The 21,484-nt window shown below is 47.6% G+C and overlaps 1 protein-coding gene across 1 annotated transcript in view; it reads right to left on the reverse strand.

The window, feature by feature from the left end:
- Window positions 1–20,014, reverse strand: part of LOC120928777 (zinc finger protein 605-like) — a 38,008-nt gene extending 17,994 nt beyond the window's left edge. Inside the window, exons 1-2 of the mRNA XM_040339767.1 lie at window positions 19,580–20,014; window positions 10,905–11,003 (exon numbers count right to left, since the gene is read on the reverse strand). The gene's annotated coding sequence lies outside the window, so the exon portion shown is untranslated. The remainder of the gene's footprint in view (window positions 1–10,904; window positions 11,004–19,579) is intronic.
- Between the last annotated feature and the right edge of the window lie 1,470 nt (window positions 20,015–21,484).

The raw sequence follows: 21,484 nt of genomic DNA on the forward strand, positions 1-21,484 counted from the left end.
ACCACCAAATTCAGCACATGTGCCAGGCAAGGAATGTGCGTCAAATCGGCTAGGCCCAGAGCTGCTACGAAATTTCGCCCGTTATCGCACACCACCAGGCCCGGCTTGAGGCTCACTGATGCCAACCACTCATCGGTCTGTTGTTCCATGTCCCTCCACAACTCCTGCACGGTGTGTGTTTTTTCCCCCAAACAGGAAAGTTTTAAAACTGCCTGCTGGCGTTTACCCATGGCTGTGCTGAAGTTGGTGGTGAATTTGTTACGCTGACTGGATGAGGAGGCGGTAGAGGATGAGGAAGCGGAGTAGAAGGAGTTAGGAACAGGAGACAAACTGAAGCGCCCTGCAATCCTCGGTGGTGGAAGGACATGCGCCAAACTGCTATCCGCCTCAGGCCCAGCCGCCACTGCATTTACCCAGTGCGCTGTTAGGGAGATATAACGTCCCGGACCGTGCTTGCTGGTCCATGTATCCGTAGTTAGGTGGACCTTGGCACAGATGGCGTTGCGCAGTGCACACCTGATTTTGTCCTCCACTTGGTTGTGCAGGGAAGGGATGGCTCGCCTGGAAAAGTAGTGGCGGCTGGGCACGACATACTGTGGGACAGCCAATGCCATCAGGCTTTTAAAACTCTGCGTCTCCACCAGACGGAATGACAGCATTTCAAAGGCCAGTAATTTTGAAATGCTGGCATTCAGGGCCAGGGATCGCGGGTGGGTAGGGGGGTACTTCCTCTTCCGCTCCAGTGTTTGGGAGATAGAGAGCTGAATGCTTCCATGGGACATTGTGGAGATGTTTGGTGACCCAGGTGGTAGTGTTGCTTGCCGGTCCGCTAATTGAGGGATGGCAGGTGGCACTGTCACTACAGAGGTGGACGAAGAGGCAGAGACTGATGCAGAAGAGGAAGCAGGAGGAGCCAGAGACCTTTCTGGGTTTTTGAGGTGTCTACTCCACTGCAGCTCGTGCTTTGCACTTAGATGCCTGGTCATGCAGGTTGTGCTCAGGTTGAGAACGTTTATGCCTCGCTTCAGGCTCTGATTGCACAACATGCAAACCACGCGTGTCTTGTCATCAGCACATTGTGTGAAGAACTGCCACGCTAGGGAACTCCTTGGACCTGGCTTTGGTGTGCTCGGTCCCTTGCTGCATTGGGCAGTAGCAGGCGTACTGTCTAGGGGACGGACGCTCCGCTTTGGCACCCTGCTCCCTCTACTGCTGTGCTGGTGGCTCTGTGCGAAAACCGCCTCTTCCTCCGAACTACACGGGTCACCTGCATGAGATTGATTCCATGTCGGGTCGAGGACCTCATCGTCCTCCACATCATCTTCCACCCAGTCTTCACCACTGCCCTCCTTGTCGGTCTGCACAATTGCAAAAGCACCAGCAGTTGGCAACTGTGTTTCATCATCATCCAAGACGTGCTGTGATGGTCCCCCCATGTACTCATCCTGAAATATAAGTGGTTGGGCATCAGTGCACTCAATCTCTTCCCCTTCTGGGGCTGGGCTAGGTGGATGGCCCTGGGAACACATGCTAACAGACTCATCAAAAAGAAGAAGAGACTGCTGCATGCTTTGGGGCTCAGACTGTTTGGCTGAATTGCAAAGGGGTGAGGTGAAAGACTGATGGTGGACATCGGCTGCAGGCGCCAACTCTGAGCTTTCAGCACAAGACTGGTTGGAAAACAATGTGAAGGAACTGGAGGCACTGTCAGCAACCCAATCTACTACCGCCTGTTCTGCTCCTGGCCTCAACATTCGTAGAGCTGGATTAGGCCCAACCGAATACCGCTGCAGGCTCTGTCGGCTACTCGCACCTGAGAAAGGTGTTTCACTTGTGCTTGTAGCTGGCACAGATCGACCACGTCCTCTCCCTGTAACAGGAGCTCCACCAGCAGCACCACGACCGCGGCCACGTCCCTTATTTGACGTTTTCCTCATATTTCTCAAATTTAGGGTCTTGCCCTAATTTTGAGAAATTTTAAATACAAAAATAGTGTAATATGGTGAAATAGGTAGAGATTCACCTATATATTTCTCTACCTATAGCAAGAAGCAGGAACCTAGCCCTAAACAATGTACTGCACAGACAGTATATCACAGGGGACAGGTAGAGTGCTGGTGAAATATACAGTCACCTATAGATTGCTGTCCCTATAGGAAAATGTCTGGAACCTGTCCCTCAACTATGTACTGGACACAAACACAGTGTATCACAGGTGCACAGGTGGTGGCAGGTGCAGTGCTGTTGAAATATACAGAGTCACCTATAGATTGCTGACTGTCCCTATAGGAAAATTTCTGGAACCTGTCCCTGAACTATGTACTGGACACAAACACAGTATATCACAGGTGGTGGCAGATGCAGTGCTGTTGAAATATACAGAGTCACCTATAGATTGCTGTCCCTATAGCTGAACAAAATTCCTAAACTATATGAAGCACAGCAGATGTCACAGGAATAAATAGTGCTTGTTTAGATTTCTGAAGCAGGATACACCTCTCTGACACTGTCCCTAAGCAGCAGCAGCAGCCTCTCCCTATCATAACTAAAGCAGAGTGACAATCTGTGCTGTGTGCCTCTATCTAATATAGAGGCTGGTCACATGCTGGGTCACATGCTGCACTGGCCAATCACAGCCATGCCATAAGTAGGCATGGCTGTGATCAGTTCCCAGTCACAGTAGTAAAATGAATGGCGATTGGCTGCCGTGCAGCGCGCCAAAAAGAACCCGAACCCAAACTTTTTCCAATTATTCGGGTTCGGGAAAAACCCAAAGTCCGTACCGAACCCGAACTTTACAGTTCGGGTTCGCTCAACCCTAGTGCTCGGATAAGGGTCTGGTATGGAATTTGGGGGACCCCCACACATTTTTTTTGCCGTTTTTTTCAATGACTTTTATCTGTATTGCTGGAACCCGACAATTCATTATAGCTGCGATCAGTTTTAAATGACTTTTTTTCCTTTAGAAATGTCATTTTGTGCAGGGACTGTTCTAAACACGGGAAACATGCGCTACTTCACAGACATATTATAGACACCCCCAGGTACGAAATTTAAAGGAATATTTCATTTTTATTGTTTCACTTTAAGCATTTTTAAAATCACTGCTCCCGAAAAAACGGCAGTTTTTAAAACTTTTTTTTAGAGGTGCACCGAAATGGAAATTTCAGAACCGAAATAAAAAAGAATGTCAGGCCGAAACCGAAACTGACTTTTCTTTTTTTTTATAATTGTATGTTAAAACACCACCACCACCTCCTCCCACAATCACCTCTGCCGATTGGCTAACTGACATTGATTGACAGCATCAGGAGCCAATGGCACCGCTACTGTGTCTCATCAAATCAGGAGAGAGAGTCTCAGACAGCAAAGAGACTCGTGGACATCGCTGGATAAAGATAGGGCTCAGGTAAGTAGTGGGGGGCTGAGGGGGGAGGGGCACACAGAAGGATTTGTATCTTTATGCATAGAATGCACCTTCTGCCTTTATAACGCCTTTCATTGTATCTTCCGATATTTTACACTTACCTGGCGGCACTTTTATTGGCTGTTCCTGGAAAGTGACATCTCTGTGTTCAGAGGGGAAATCTTCCCTCCACTGCTGTCTGCACATCACCAAGAGACCCCCCCTCCCCCGTCCTCCCACCACTGGACACACCCCCCCGACCAACACACCAATCAGGAAGAGTCCTCCACCTTCTTCTACATTTCACAGGGAAGTCTGACTCCCCAAGATAAGGAAAAGCTTCTCCTAGGACAGCGCCCTCTCCAGATAACACCCTCCATGGGGAGGGGCACCTTCATACACACCGGGGGGGGGGACACAGACAAGAATCACCCCCACTCTATAATATACAATGTATACAGGACATGCTGGGACTTGTAGTCCTCCGGTGTATAATATACAATGTATACAGGGCATGCTGGGACTTGTAGTCCTCCTGTGTATAATATACAATGTATACAGGACATGCTGGGACTTGTAGTCCTCCTGTGTATAATATACAATGTATACAGGACATGCTGCGACTTGTAGTCCTCCGGTGTATAATATACAATGTATACCGGACATGCTGGGACTTGTAGTCCTCCTGCGTATAATATAAAATGTATACAGGACATGCTGGGACTTGTAGTCCTCCACTCTATAATATACAATGTATACAGGACATGCTGGGACTTGTAGTCCTCCTGCGTATAATATAAAATGTATACAGGACATGCTGGGACTTGTAGTCCTCCACATGCATACACACATACTCATAATACTAAGATGAGAAGTGTAACAAGACCCTTGCTCGCTCGCTTCCGCTCTCCCGACACTCCTCTGCTACTATTGAGTCAGCTTGCAGATTGCAACGTCTGAGGGTTCGGTCATCCAAGGCTCCGGGATCCGAACTACAGCTATGTGCCGTTTGGTATCCATTAGAGCAAACACCAGGCAGGCTGTATGTAAGTTCAAAACAGGAAGTCCTTTATTGGAAGCACACAACACACTTTTATACAGAATTTGGAACATCCCGCCCCCAACAACCGCTTTCCTATTGGTCAATTGTAAAGTACATGGAGTCCTCCTTCAGGTCCTCGTAGCCATGCAAATGGGGACTTGAAAATGAGTCAGCAGGGATTGGTCCGATAGCTTGATTAAAAGGACTGTTATGTGTAATGAGACAGAAGCCCCAGGGGGCAATAAATGTACACAATAGCCAGACACAGAACAATGGAGCCGTCTGGAGCCTTAAGACAGAGCAGAAGACCCCCCACTGTGTAACAGATTTCAAGGAGGAACACTTCCGCATTCCAAGGTCCATGACAAAGAGATATACATAATGTTTCCTCCTAATGATGTTACAAAGATGATAAGACAGGTCCTAAATCCAACCTTTGTCTTCTCTTTATGTTCCATGTTGTTGGTACATCGGAGTGGTGACACCCATGTGGGCGGTACCCGGGCTGTCTTCTCATGGCCGTTATTAGCAGTTGGGTCCCCACATAACATACAGGTTCCAGGGCCCCCTGAGGTTCTCAGCCCAGTACTGCCCCCTACATGAATGGAGGTCTATCCTTCCCATCCTCCGGATTGTGTATGGTTAACCCCGTCTCTCCCAGGAGTACTCACACATATCACATCCAAGCACCGAATTCCAGGACTCTGCAGTCCGGGTTCCACCAACCCTCACGTCTCTCCTTCCCCTCCAGGCAACGGCTGTAATGATCGGCACTTCTCTCCTAAATACTCACACCGAGGTCAGATCTTACAGAAAATCTTCTTTACGTGTTTTATAAGATCTTATTCTGTGAATAGTAACCCCAGAGAGACACATCGGTGTCCGTAGTCTCCTTCCATTCTCCGTCTCACAAATCATTATATAGACTGCTGGAGAGGAAAGTCAGTTTTACTAAAAGGAAATATTCGAGGATCTCAGAAGAAGCAGGAACTGGTGAAGACGTGAACAGGAACTTGCGGTTTAACAGACAGCTACTGGTATAAGCCGAGGAGATCAACGGATCTCTATTACAACTGTCTCAGGCGTTCATACATAACAATCCATATATTGGCACAGAGAGTAACGGCCAAACTCATGGCTAAGATCGTAAATCATTACTTCATGCCGGAGAACCTTGTATGTCTAGTGAACAATTAGTCTGATTCTTCTTTTGCTCTCCATATGTCCTCTAGATTCACTATTCTCCTTTCCCTGGAGGTGAAAACCAAGAGAAACACCGGCTCCTGGCCTAGTCTGAACCAAGAGAAACGCCGGCTCCTGGCCTAGTCTGAACCAAGAGAAACACTGGCTCCTGGCCCACTCTGAACCAAGGGAAACACCAGCTCTATAACCAGTCTGAACAAATAGAAACATCATCTCCCATCCCAGCATGAACCAACGGTAATATCAGCCTCTATCCCAGTCTGAACCAAGAGAAACACCAGCTCTATAACCAGTCTGAACCAAGGGAAACATGAGCTTGTGGTCCAATCTGAACCAGGAAAAACACCAGTTCTTGGCCCAGTCTGAACCAATGGAATTACCAGCTGCTGGTCCAGTCTGAACAAATAGAAACATCATCTCCCATCCCAGCATGAACCAACTGTAATATCAGCCTCTATCCCAGTCTGAACCAAGGGAAACACCAAATCCTAACCCAGTAAAAACAAAGGGAAACACTAACTCCTGGTCCTGTCTGAACCAAAGGTAATATCAGCCTCTGTCCAAATGATGGCAGAGATAGTAAATAGTTACTTCATGCTGGAGAACCTTGTACATCTAGTGAATAATTAGTCTGATTCTTACTTTGCTCTCCATATGTTGATTAGCTTCATTATTCACCTCTCTCTGGAGGGGAAAACTAAATGAAACACCAGCTCGCGGCCCAGTCTGAACCAAGGCAACACATGCTCATTGCCCACTTGTAGGGTGACCAAGTGTCCCGGATTGCCCGGGACAGTCCGCATTTTGCAGGTCTGTCCCGGGCACATTCATTCCAGGACAATACAGTGTTCCGGAATGAAACTGACACAGCCACCCCCCCGGGGCCGATCTGATGGCCCCAAAAAAGGCTGCCACATCACTGCTTTACTCACTGACAGTACTTGTCCTGGCCGGGGATGCCTGGAGGAGCACATTCCCCGCCCCCTGCTTGTGATTGGAGAAATCATAAATCCCGCCTCTTGTGTCAAATGACTGTGCTGTGTTACAGCACTAAGGATGATCTCCAGTGTGTTCGCATAGTACACGTGCAGAGCCCGCCAGGAAGTTTGCACGGCGCTGTGCTAATCACAGGCAAGGAGACATTGTCCCGATGCTCGGCTGCAAAGATCGAGAAATGTCTCCCTGCCTGTGATTAGTGCAGTGCCGTGTGGACTTCCTGGCGGACTCTGCATGTGTACCATGTGAACACGCTGGAGCTCATCCTTTGTCACAATCAGGCATCGGGCGCGAAGGCCAATTGCTACAGCAGTTGCAGAGCAGGCATCAGGCAATAGAGTAGTACAGGAACAGGCCGAGGGTCAAACACTGGTGGTTGCAGGTTGGGATCAGGCATCAGAGTAGTACAGGAACAGGCCGAGGGTCAAACACAGGTAGTTGCAGATACAAATGGCAGAAGCGCAGACAAATCACAAGGCACTGGCTGGGAAGGCACAATAACCTGGCAAAGAGGAAGTGCTGAGACAAGGCTTTTATAGGAAGTCTGTGGGAGGAGCAAAGAGTTCAAGGTTCAGTTGCAATCAAGACACCAAGCAGAGTAGTCTAATGGATCAGATAGGTTTATCCAGCAGATCAGGCAGGGAACTGTCCAGCATCTCATATAGCTCAGTGGGAAAAGACAATGCCGGACAGAGAAGAGGTCCCAGGTTCAAGTCCAGGTCCTGACATCCTTATACAGCACAAGCTGAATTTTGGGAAAGGGGGAGGTGTCCCTGAATGGTAGTTTGGAAATGTGGTCACCCTAGTCACTAGGCAGAACAGGGGAATAGCCTGTTTAGAAAGATATTCCCCTGTTCTGCCTTTGCCGACCACAATCGCGGGCCACCCGGGAACATTGAGTTCCCGGGACCTCTAGCACACTCACGAGGCACATGACGCGCGCTGGGAGACAAAATTAAAGGGACGTACAGATACACCCATTTGCCTACCCATGTAATTGTGTCGACGTATATTTGTGTTCGGCAGTCGGCAAGTGGTTACACTCCCTTCCGCGAAAAAGTTTTATCCCTATTGTGGGGTCACCAGTCCGGTATTTGTAAATTGAAATCATATCCCCTCTCATCGTCTCTTCTCCAGAGAGAATACGTTCATTGCTCACAACTTTTCCTCATCACTAATATCCTCCATTCCTCCTCCAGACCCTTTATTAGCTTTGTTGCCCTTCTTTGTACTCTCTCCATTTCCAGTACATCCTTCCTGAGGACTAGTGCCCAGAACTGGACGGCATACTCCAGGTGCGTCCGGACCAGAGTCCAATTTGCATGTATGTGAACACAGCCTTAATGTCCAGCAATGAAGAGAACACTGATACCGAGAAGTAGATTCAGAAGTCCCAGATCAGCACAAAAGTTCCATCAATGTTTACAGAGAGTGGTGACCTTCTTTATCAGGGTGACCGACAGAGACAAAGGCCAGGATTCAGATACATTGGCGCATATTTATGCCGGCGTAGCGTATCTTTTTTACACTATGCCGGAGCAGCGTGGAGAGGCATGCAGTGTATTCAGAAAGCCATTACTCACCAAGATGCGCCAGCGTAACATATTTTCGAAGGCATAGGCCAGCGTAAGTGGGCGTCACCCCATGCAAATGATGGTCCGAGCTTGTCGCAGTGGTTTACGTCAGGCGTATCTTAACTGGCACATGTGCTGTGACGTGGACGTCTGGCCTGCACCCCTCTGCACATGCTCACAACTACGCCCGGCATAACCCCTAAGATACGCCGGCCCACCGCCTATGCCCAGTGCATAAATACACCCGGACATGCGCCCGTTGAGCGCAAAAGTACACCAGCAGTTTTTGGTGTTAGTACTTTTATCTTTGGAGTCATGTCTGCAACAGTGACTGGGAGGGAGAGGAGGAAGAAAAATTATAGTCCTGAGGAGAAGGCAATTGTCATCGATGCCACCTCCAAGTACAATGCATGCCTCCATGGGGCACAGAGTGGCACGACCAGCAAGATACAGAAGGACAAAAGGTGAAATTCAGTGCCAAAAAAATATATATATATATATATATATATATGTATAAGGAATACAAATAAATTACAAAGAAAAATTAAAAAAGCTGCACCTCATGAACAATACTGATTGTAATGAATGAAAATTTAGATAGAGGGCGCTAGACCACTCAGTGATAAATTACTAATAGATAAATAAAGTGATCCTGTAAAAGAAGATTTTACCATAAATAAATACAAAATCTAAAATAAATTGCAAAACATCATAAATGTCTCTATGTCATGAGCACATGACATTAAGTCCCAATCTTGTGTCAAATATTGTGTCACGAAAGTTGGTGTCACAAAAAGGTGAAAGGAATTCTTCTTAGTTGATTTAAATTGCTTTTTAGTGAGAAAAGGAAAATACCACCACCACATTCCAGTCTTCTTAAACACCCATTATCTGTGCTGATGAGAAAAGGATGCGCTTACCAGAGGAGATAGACTAGTTTAGTTAAAAAAGCTAGTCAAATGAGCCTATGCAGGATTGTGCCTGTATACACATCGAACAGGAGACAGATCTTAGCCTCGTCCCAGGAAATTCCAGTTAGGATATGAAAAAAAGGCAATGGAGGTGCCAATAGTGTGATATTGCTTTGATAAAATTGATTAAAATACAAAATAGAAAAAACAAACAAACAGCCAAATTGGCCTCTTACTGTAGGGGTGCCTACCCGGCACTGGGACTGCAAGCGTGTCACCGCTAGCTTGCGGTACGATTGGTGTGTGGGTCGTTCGATTCTAATGCTACCACCGTAGCATAGCCTGGCGTCCCAGCTAACAGCTCCACGAGCAGGGGGGCAGGGGGGGCACGTCACGTGACCGGGTCCGCCTCCGACGTACGTTTCGTTTGGTAGAACGTCTTCAGGGGGGCGTGCCCGATCACTGGTGCATGATGTGGTGGGACATGATTAAGCACTAGCTCAGTGTGAAACGCGTCGGCTGTTCCCCTGTTCCTTTGCTGTGACCTTGTGAAGTGATGCATTTGCTGTTCGTTTGAATAAAAATACAACCTTTTTGGTTATTGGAGTGCGGCTATCCATTTCCTCTCTTCGTATCTCATGCATGGTGGGACATGTGTCTGAGGATTGCGGGGACAACCTGGTGCACACATCTGCTCATGGTGGATTGTGACATCCCAGCCACGACTCCACTTATACGCTGAAAAGATCCACTGGCAAGGAAATGCAGTGTTGCCAGGACCTTGACCAGTGGCTGCACTGCATGTACGCGGCGTGTCTTGCTGGTGATGTCATCATGCAGGGTTGTGGCTAATTCCAGGATGGCAGCAGGGCTTAATCTGAAGATGCGATACACCTCCGAATCCCCCATGCCAAAGACATTCATGCGCGTTCGGTAGATCCTCTCCCGTGCCCTCCTCCGTGCCTGTAGACGCAGTAGTGCTATGACCACCGCTGCCCCTGGCATGTTGGCATACGGATGTGTTGCCCTGCAAGTGTGGTTGCTCAGCTCGTCCGTAACGGTGCTGCTGCAGCTGCTCTCCAGCTGACCTGTGCAAGTGTGGTGCAGAGTTACCCCTGCTTTATGAGGGGTAACTTCAGGCCAGACGTACAACGTACGCGCACCGCGCGTAGCCTGCGCCGGGCGCACGTACATTTCTGAATCGCCGTATCTCCCTCATTTGCATATTTGAATAGGAAATCAATGGGAGCGCCAGATGCGTCCAGCGTAAATATGTACCCACGATACGCCGGCGTAGGAACGTTACGTTGGTCGGAAGAAGCCTATTTTCTGGCGTATCTAGGTTTGTGGGTACGGCGCAAAGATACGACGGCGCATCCATGGACTTACGCGACGTATCAGTAGATACGTCGGCGTAAGTTCTTTCTGAATCCCGGCCAATGTGTGGAAATACTCTCGCTATATATATATATATATATATATATATATATATATATATATATATATATATATATATGATTGAAATGTCTATAGAGCAGTGTTTCTCAACTCCAGTCCTCAAGGCGCCCCAACAGGTCATGTTTTCAGGATTTACCTCAGATGAAATGGCTGTGGTAATTACTAAGGCAGTGAAACTGATCAAATCACCTGTGCAAAATAATGGAAAGCCTGAAAACATGACCTGTTGGGGAGCCTTGAGGACTGGAGTTGAGAAACACTGCTATAGAGGGACAGGAGCCCTGTACCATGAATAGGATATATACCTGACTTACCTGTGTGGTGTGATATGGAGAAAATCTCATGCTGGTGGCTGTGTGTTCAAGATGGAGACTGAGAAGCTGTTGAACTTCCTGGAACCAGATCTAAAATGGCTGAAAACTGGAAAAAAATACACAACGTTACATTTGGTACACGCCCACACTGGTATTTCCTGTATTTCTCTCATAGGGAGGATCACTAAAGTAACAGCACTGATCATTACAGAGGGTGCAGTATGGAGAGCAGACACCAGATGGCGCTGTGTCTAAATCGCTGAAAAGTATAAAACAACACAAAAAAGATAAAAGAAACAAAAAGCAGATAAACAAAAAAGGGAAAAGAAGAAGAGAAGTGTAAAAGACCCCAGTAAAAGGACAAAGCACATTAATAGTTGGGAATCCATTCGAACAACTAAAACAGAAACAAATGGTGAAAGAATAATACATTATATATATAAAAATATTTAATAAAAAATAAATAAGAAAAACAATTGGACTGTGAGCCGAGGCAGCCGTGCCAAATGGAAAAAATTGCCATTGATAAGCACTGTATGCGATCAGTACATTGCGACTAGAGAAGTGAGACTACATAACACATAACTGAGATCTCTGGATGAGACTGTCTCCTTAGATCTGAAGGATCCGTACTTCTACATTCCTATAGACCAACACTTTCAAAAGTTTTTGAGGTTTGCAGCAGGTCAACTCTATTTCATCTCCCTGCCATTCAGGGTAACAATATCACCCGGGGTCTTTTCCAAGGTACTGTTGGCACTAATCGCCCAGTAGAGGAAATTAGGATTTTTCCGTCATACTTACCTGTAAAATTATTTTCTTGGAGTACATCACGGGACTATTGGCAGCTGGTGCTCAAAATTTTGGGGGGCAATCAAACTGACAAAAAAATCATCAATCGCAGCCACTGTGCCCATCAAACGCAGACACTGTGCCCATCAAACGCAGACACTGTGCCATCAAACGCAGCCACTGTGCCCATCAAACGCAGACACTGTGCCCATCAAACCCAGCTACTGTGCCCATCAAACGCAGACACTGTGCCCATCAAACGCAGACACTGTGCCATCAAACGCAGCCACTGTGCCCATCAAACGCAGACACTGTGCCCATCAAACCCAGCTACTGTGCCCATCAAATGCAGCCACTGTGCCCATCAAACGCAGACACTGTGCCCATCAAACGCAGCCACTGTGCCCATCAAACGCAGACACTGTGCCCATCAAACGCAGACACTGTGCCATCAAACGCAGACACTGTGCCCATCAAACACAGCCACTGTGCCCATCAAACGCAGCTACTGTGCCCATCAAATGCAGCCACTGTGCCCATCAAACACAGCCACTGTGCCATCAAATGCAGCTACTGTGCCCATCAAACGCAGACACTGTGCCATAAAACGCAGACACTGTGCCCATCAAACACAGCCACTGTGCCCATCAAACACAGTCACTGTGCCATCAAACACAGCCACTGTACCCATAAATTGGTGCCACTATGCCATCAAACACAGCTACTGTACCCATCAATTGCTGTCACTGTGCCCATCAATTGCCGCTAATGTGCCCATCAATTGCTGCCAGTGTGCCCATCAATTGTTGATACTGTGCCCCGCCTGCCCGGCACTTACCTGTCTTGGTGGGGCAGTGGGTCAGGGGGGTGGCAAATAAGCCGCCCGCCCGCCATCCCGTTCCATGAGGCTAATGCACACCAAGGTGTGTAGGTTTAGTGTGGATGCAGGGGTGGCACCGCGCCCCCCTTCTTCCCCGCCCACTGCAGAGGAGAGAGGAGCAGGGAGAGGTGCATCAGGATGTCAGTACTTTCGGTAGCACCCCCTGATTCTCAATCCGCGGGGAAGAGAAGGGGGGGAGAGGAGAGATGTTAACACTGCACTGGTCACGGCCTCCATCCTGGTAAGCTCACCCTCTCTCAGGCAGGCTTTGGTGAACAGAGACCCCCTTTACACCAGAGTCCACAGCATGCCCCCTTAAATCAAGTTTCCCAGAACACCCCTTACATCAGATTCCCCCTTAAATCAGAGTTCCCATTTACATTAGAGTCCACAGAGCTCCCCTTACAGTGCAAGTGGAAATTCTGTGTGGACTCTGATGTAAGGGGGCCTGTGTGCGGACTCTGATGTAAGGGGGCTCTCTGTGCAGACTCTGATGTAAGGGGGCCTGTGTGCGGACTCTGATGTAAGGGAGGCCTGTGTGTGGACTCTGATGTAAGGGGGCTCTCTGTGCAGACTCTGATGTAAAGGGGGCCTCTGTGTGGACTCTGATGTAAAGGGGGGCCTCTGTTCGGACTCTGATGTAATGGGGGGCCTCTGTGCCAACTCTGATGACTGTAAAGGGGGCCTCTGTGCAGTCTTTGATGTAAAGGGGGCCTCTGTGCGGACTCTGATGTAATGGGGGCCTCTGTGCAGACTCTGATGTAATGGGGGCTCTGTGCAGACTCTGATGTAATGGGGGCCTCTGTGCAGACTCTGATGTAATGGGGGCCTCTGTGCAGACTCTGATGTAATGGGGGCTCTGTGCAGACTCTGATGTAATGGGGGCCTCTGTGCAGACTCTGATGTAATGGGGGCCTCTGTGCAGACTCTGATGTAAAGGGGGCCTCTGTGCAGACTCTGATGTAATGGGGGGCCTCTGTGAGGACTCTGATGTAATGGGGGCCTCTGTGCGGACTTTGATGTAAAGGGGGCCTCTGTGCAGATTCTAAATTAATGGGGGGCCTCTGTGCAGACTCTGATGTAATGGGGGGCCTTTGTGCGGACTCTGATGTAATGGGGGGCCTCTGTGCGGACTCTGATGTAATGGGGGCCTCTGTGCGGACTTTGATGTAAAGGGGGCCTCTGTGCAGATTCTAAAGTAATGGGGGGCCTCTGTGCGGACTCTGATGTAATGGGGGGGCCTCTGTGCGGACTCTGATGTAATGGGGGGCCTCTGTGCGGACTCTGATGTAATGGGGGCCTCTGTGCAGACTCTGATGTAAGGGGGCCTCTGTGCAGACTCTGATGCGTAAATAATAATGTACCAAAAGATGCCAGTCAGCCCCTGCCAGGGGCTCTGGAGGACCACATTGTCCTCCCCCACTCTTGTGATCATGAAGAATCTAGGACTGTTTTCCTCGATCCATCACTTTCCCACGCTCTAAGGGCCACTTGACTGGACTTGCCCCCCAGGCCTAAGGCTGCCAGGGGAGGTGAGAAGTCACTAGGACTTTCGGCAGCACCCCCCCCCCCCCCTCAGCCTCCGCTGCAGAGAAGGAGGGAGAGGTGATATGTCAGGACTTTCGGCAGCACATCCCCCCCTCCCACGCTTCTCAATCAGCGGCATTGGGGCAGCAAAGGGTGTAAATCCGGGCCTGACTGTGAGGCAAATTGACGCCTGCCCGCTCCTCCCGCTCCGCTCCCCAGGTGAGTAGCCTAGCAGCGGCATTCTGAACAAGCTGGAACTTGTGTAAGATGTTCTTAGACACACCCATATACAGGGCATTGCAGTAATCAAGTTGACTATCAACCATTGCATTGACCATGGAGATTTTATCAGAGTCATCGATAAAGCGAAACGTAGATCTCAGGAGTCTCGAGTGGAAGTGGCATGAACTTACCACCTGATTTACCTGGCTACGCAGTGTCAACTTAGAATCAGAGATGACCCCCCAGGTCCCTGACCTTGGTGACTGGTACCGGGCTCGGTTTAAAAGAGTCAGGCCAGTCGGGCATCTTACTAGGGCAATCATGGTTACTGAAGATCATATTTTCAGTTTTGGAGCCTTTAAGTTTGAGATAGTTGGCTCCCATCCAGGTTCTAATCTCCTCCAAACAAGAGGCAAGATCCACTTTCCTCTCGTTGGTCCTGGGAAGGCGAAAGTATATCTGGGTGTCGTCAGCGTAGACGTGGAAAAGGAGGTTGTGGCGACGTATGATGTACAACAATGGTCTCATGTAGATGTTAAATAGGATGGGTGATAATGCCGACCCCTGAGGGACCCCACAGGAGAGAGAGCTATCAGCAGAGTAATACGGTCCCAATCTTACCCGCTGAACTCTCTCCTGCAGAAATGAGGCCATCCATGCCAATGCAGTACCATCAGTGCCAGCCACAGCCCCTAGTCTTTCCAACAGTCTGATGTGATCGATGGTATCAAAAGCTGCCGACAGATCCAGAAGTACTAAGACCGAGGTGTCATTCCTATCCAAGGACCAGAGGAGATCATCCTGAACTTTAACCAAGGCCGTTTCAGAGCCTCTGCCAGGTCGGAATCCTGACTGGAGGTCATCAAAGATGTTGTTAGATTCCAAGTGAGGCTGATACTGCCATACCGCTGCTCTTTCCATGATCTTGGCAAGGAACGGTAAGGTGGAAATAGGTCGATTGTTACTGAGCATGGAGCGCGGCAAGTTAGATTTCTTAAGCAGGGGTATAACCACCGCCTGCTTCAGAATACTTGGCACCACTCCAGATGAAAAAGATGTGCTTACAATGTCTGTTATAAAAGGGGCCAGGGTCTCACAGGCGTCCTTCATCGGCTGTGCAATGCAGGGATCAAGCGCAGAGGACGATGCCCTGAGAGACACAGGTATAGATTCAGAGTAATTCATATTTTCAATATTATCTCTGATACTCTGAATCTTATAGAGCCATGACAGGTCCTCTTTATACTCTTATATACATGTATAGAGCCATAACAGGTCCTCTTTATACTCCTATATACATGTATAGAGCCATGACAGGTCCTCTTTATACTTCTATATACATGTATAGAGCCATGACAGGTCCTCTTTATACTCCTTTATACATGTATAGAGCCATAACAGGTCCTCTTTATACTCCTACATACATCTATAGAGCCATGCCAGGCCCTCGTTATACTCCTATATGCATCTATAGAGCCATGACAGGTCCTCTTTATACTCTTATATACATGTATAGAGCCATAACAGGTCCTCTTTATACTCCTATATACATGTATAGAGCCATGACAGGTCCTCTTTATACTCCTATATACATGTATAGAGCCATGACAGGTCCCCTTTATACTCCTATATACATGTATAGAGACATGACAGGCCCTCTTTATACTCCTATATACATGTATAGAGCCATGACAGGTCCTCTTTATACTCCTATATACATGTATAGAGCCATGACAGGTCCTCTTTATATTCCTATACATGTATAGAGCCATGACAGGTCCTCTTTATACTCCTATATACATGTATAGAGCCATGACAGGTCCTCTTTATACTCCTATATACATGTATAGAGCCATGACAGGTCCTCTTTATACTCCTATATACATGTATAGAGCCATGACAGGTCCTCTTTATACTCCTATATACATGTATAGAGCCATGACAGGTCCTCTTTATACTCCTATATACATGTATAGAGCCATGACAGGTCCTCTTTATACTCCTATATACATGTATAGGGCCATGACAGGTCCTCTTTATACTCCTCTATACATGTATAGAGCCATGACAGGTCCTCTTTATACTCTTATATACATGTATAGAGCCATGACAGGTCCTCTTTATACTCCTATATACATGTATAGGGCCATGACAGGTCCTCTTTATACTCCTATACATGTATAGAGCTGTAGCGCCTGGTTACTTTATAGTACTGGTGTTAGTTAAATTCAGAGGTAGATCAGAGAGTAGTTAAACTCTGATCCAAATTGTTGTGTGCAAAACAGAGTCTCTGTCTCAGCTTGGCTGTGCTGTGGGGTTATTCTGTTGCACTGGGGTGTTCTTCCCACCCCTGTGCAGTAGGTGGCAGCAGTGGAGTCAAGGTTTGGGTGCTCTTCCCCAGCAGCCAGACAGGAGGGTTTGGCCTCGCTGTGCATGCTGGGGGAGGGTATTTATGGGGCAGATGCCATTGGTTCTGGGTTCTTCTTTCGTCCAGTGTGGCACCCACCTTTAGGATGGCCACATCACGGCGCCCCGGCGTTATGACCTACCTGGCCGGGGCATGCGTGCCACGCGGTGTTCCTAGTTTACGGGACCATGTTGGCCTGGAACATTTGAGCAGCGACGTGGACCCAGTGGGTGACTAAGTTCCCACCTTTGAAGATCCTAAGGCCCCGTACACACGACCAAACATGTATGCTGAAACTGGTCTGCGGACCAGTTTCAGCATACATGTTCGGTCGTGTGTAGGCACGAGCGGGCCGAATTCCAGCAAACATTTGCCCGCCGGGCCTTTTCCCAGCAGACAAATATTCCTGGACTTGTTTTAAAACCGTCCCCTGGAATCCTGCCCGCTCGGACATGTACGGTCGTCAGTACAGACCTACCGTACATGTCCGAGCGACGCATGCGTGGAAGCCTTTAAATGGCAGGCCCGCCCACGTCGCCGCGTCATCGCCGTGTCATCGTCGCGGCGACGACGCGGACACGCCCCGCGTATTGTTTAGGCGCGGACTTCTGTACGATGGTTAGTACAACCATCGTACAGAAGCCCTCTGGCAGGCATGTACGGTGAAAACGGTCCGACGGACCGCTTTCATCGTACATGTTTGCTCGTGTGTACCGGGCCTAAGCGTTACAGATGTTCGTGGGGAGTCCTTCTGAGGAGCGCCATTGAGAGGCTGGCGGTCCAAAAGGGCCTGGACAGACCACCGGGGATCAAGGTAGCCAGACACTGAGGGATTGATCACCTGTATCACAATGTACCCCATTACTCATTCACATGGGGGGGCAGGATCTGGGGGTCCCCTTTGTTAAAGATGTCTTCCAGATTCTGATAAGCCCCCCAGCCCGCAGACCCCCACAACCACCGGCCAGGGTTGTGGGGATGAGGCCCGTGTCCCCATCAACATGGGGACATCCTTGTTTCCCTAAATCTAATTGTAAAGACCGGTCTTTCAGGGTCTTTCCCAGTGACGTACGAGGGTGCGTCAGAGGGGGCGGGGTCACGTGACGGGTGGCCGCTTCCCCTATATAAGAAATGTCACAGCTCCAGCGCGTCATTCCGCTGGGCTGTGTCCAGCGGAGAGAGGAGCTCCCCTGCTGCACTCTGGACGGATGGATCTTCTCATCGCTGGACTGGGCCGCTGATCACCCGTCGCTGGAGAGATCATCCGTCGCTGGATAGAAGACAACGTTGGAGCGGGGGCCGGGCCGAGAGTGGATTCACATCGTTGGATTTTTTTTTTATTATTATTATTAAAGGATTTTTTTATACGGTGTTTGTGTGTTTTTTTTTAACTATTTACACTTCCTTCGTGAAATGGTAGAGGTACAGTGTACCCCATTACCAATTCACATAGGGGGGGCAGGATCTGGGGGTCCCCTTTGTTAAAGGGGTCTTCCAGATTCTGATAAGCCCCCCCGCCCGCAGACCCCCACAACCACCGGGCAAGGGTTGTGGGGATGAGGCCCTTGTCCCCATCAACATGGGGACATCCTCCCCATGTTGAGGGCATGTGGCCTGGTGCGGTTCAGGAGAGGGGGGGCCGCACTCTGTCCCCCCCTCTTTTCTGCGGCCGGCCAGGTTAACGTGCTCGGATAAGGGTCTGGTGTGGATTTTTAGGGGAACTCCACACCATTTTTTCCCATTAAAATCCACACCAGACCTGAAGGGCCTGGTATGGATATTTGCGGGGAACCCTACGTCATTTTTTTTTTTTTTACGGCGGGGTTCCCCTTAATATCCATTCCAGACCTGAAGGGCCTGGTAATTTAATTTGGGGGAACCCCCACACACTTTTTTTTTTTCTTTATGAATTAATCCTGTCAGAATTGTAAGAGCCGACAATTCATTATAGCCGCAAAGCCGGTTTTAAATCTTTCAGAAATGACACTTTGTGCAGGGACAGTTCAATGTACGGGAAACATGCGCTATTTCACATGCTGACTTTACACCCCCCCTAGGTACAAAATTTAAAGGAATATTTCACTTTTATTGTTTCACTTTTAGCATTATTAAAATCACTGCTCCTGAAAAAACTGCCATTTTTAAAACTTTTTTTTGCATTGATACATGTCCCCTGGGACAGGACCCGGGTCCCCAAACACTCCCCCTGGGACAGGACCCAGGTCCCCAAACACTTTTTAGGACAACAACTTGCATATTAGCCTTTAAAATTAACACTTTAGATTTCTCCCATAGACTTTAACAGGGTGTTCCGCGGCTTTTCGAATTTGCCGCGAACACCCCAAATTGTTCGTTGTTCGCCGAACAGGCAATGTTCGAGTCGAACATGAGTTCGACTTGAACTCGAAGTTCATCCCTACCAATCACCCCGATGTCCAAAATGACAACCCATCCCGCCTTATCAGCTGGCTTCAATGTTATATCTCACCTTGCTGCTAATGATGGCAATGCCCCTTTCTCTTCAATGGTTACATTATTAGGAGAGGACCCCATAGTTCCTGATTATATCCTGTAATACTTTCCCATCTTTATCCTCCAAATGAAGAGACATTTCTGCTGCTGCATATGTAGTGGGCGGTGGAAACTTCTATTGTGTCTGTAAACCTAAGACAGACCTACTCAGTGGTGTTACTACAGATGATCCCTCAATATCGCCTCTCGGAGAATAATCTACCTTCAATCTATCAATATTCCTAAAATATCTCTACAAGTCCGGTGCCAACAAAAACGTCTTCATTAGAACTTTAGAGCTAAAGGCCAAACCTTTCCCCAGAAGGTCCATCTTACCCGATGTCAGTTCAGCGGAGGAGAAGGTGAGAATTGCGTCTCTTTCTGGTGATGAGGAATCCTCTGTTGGGAAGGTTGGCTGAGTGGCAGATGACTTGTTGTAGAGTTGATGTTTCCTATCTCCTCTGTGGCCGTATCTCTGCTGTTTCCTTCATTCCGATGTAGAAAACCAGGCCGGTGTTGTCCCTCTATAGATCCTAATAAAGTGCCTCTAGCAGAGGAGGGAAGTGATGGGTCAGAGTCTGTAGAAGAAGTTCTAGTGACCCGTCTAGATGGACGAGGTGAGAATGTTGTGTAGGTGACGCTCCAAGAGTACGTCTGATTAGTAGACGTTTAGACTTCAGACATTTTACCTTTAACTCTTTCAGCTTCTCCGCTGACACCCGTGTGATCTGTAGAGCCGGAGCCGATTGTTCCTCCTGGAGGAAGGAAAGAGTTAAAGCTCTGAGATGAATGGAGCCGTGTATAAAACTTGTACAAACAGACCTTTGTCCCCGTTATGTGGAAACTTAGTAACAGTTTAACTTGCAGGGCCCCTTGGAACACTCTGTGCTTTATAATATTCAGCTAAAGTCATGCCATGGAATCCCAATGACACTTCTCTTTTTAGTACCTTCTTGAGGCCCCATACACACGATAGAATCCATCCGCGGATAAATCCGCGCAAATGGGTTTCAGCGGATATATTCTATGGTGTGTACACTCCAGCGGATCTGTTTCCGCGGATATTTCTCCGTCGAATGGCTTTTCAGCAGATCGAATATTTGTTGAGATGTTAAACAAATCTATCCGCTGCGAATCTATCCGACGGATAGATCCGTTGGTTAGTACACATTATCCGCGGATAAGAACCACGCGCATGCTCAGACAAAATAAGGGGATGGGAGCACTCGTTCAGGTAAAACTCTCGTTTGTTTGTGATATGGCACATTCGTCATTTTAACTATATAGTGTGTCGTTTATTTCCTCTTGTTTTTTCCGCGTTCTCTTGCTAGAATAAACCCGTTCTCTTGCTGATGCCATCTATCCAGATGTTTGAACTTTTTTTTTTGCATCCACATGTGAATGTCTTTGTTTTTCTTTTCCAATTTATGTCCCCATTCTTTTTCCTTGCCCATTTTTTACCCTTTTTTTTTGGTTTAGTAAATTATTTTCCCCATTCTTTTCCCTTGGCCATTTTTTTACCCTTTTTTTTATGTTTAGTAAATTATTTTCCCCATTCTTTTCCCTTGGCCATTTTTTTACCCTTTTTTTATGTTTAGCTAATTATGTCCCCATTCTTTTTTCTTGGCCATTTTTTTACCCTTTTTTTTATGTTTAGTAAATTATTTTCCCCATTCTTTTCCCTTGGCCATTTTTTTACCCTTTTTTTTATGTTTAGCTAATTATGTCCCCATTCTTTTTTCTTGGCCATTTTTTTACCCTTTTTTTTATGTTTAGCTAATTATGTCCCCATTCTTTTTTCTTGGCCATTTTTTTACCCTTTTTTTTATGTTTAGCTAATTATGTCCCCATTCTTTTCCCTTGGCCATTTTTTTACCCTTTTTTTTTATGTTTAGTAAATTATTTTCCCCATTCTTTTCCCTTGGCCATTTTTTTACCCTTTTTTTATGTTTAGCTAATTATGTCCCCATTCTTTTTTCTTGGCCATTTTTTTACCCTTTTTTTTATGTTTAGTAAATTATTTTCCCCATTCTTTTCCCTTGGCCATTTTTTTACCCTTTTTTTTATGTTTAGCTAATTATGTCCCCATTCTTTTCCCTTGGCCATTTTTTTACCCTTTTTTTGGGGTTTTGTTTTGGTAAAGTTATGTCACCATTTTATGTAGGCGTGTGTTTTTCCTCTTTTGTTTTCCCAAGTTGGTACGCCAAATTTCCCCCCCCCCCCCCCAAGGAGTTGGTGTCC

Source organism: Rana temporaria, chromosome 2 (genome assembly GCF_905171775.1).
Source record: "Rana temporaria chromosome 2, aRanTem1.1, whole genome shotgun sequence".
Taxonomy (NCBI): domain Eukaryota; kingdom Metazoa; phylum Chordata; class Amphibia; order Anura; family Ranidae; genus Rana; species Rana temporaria.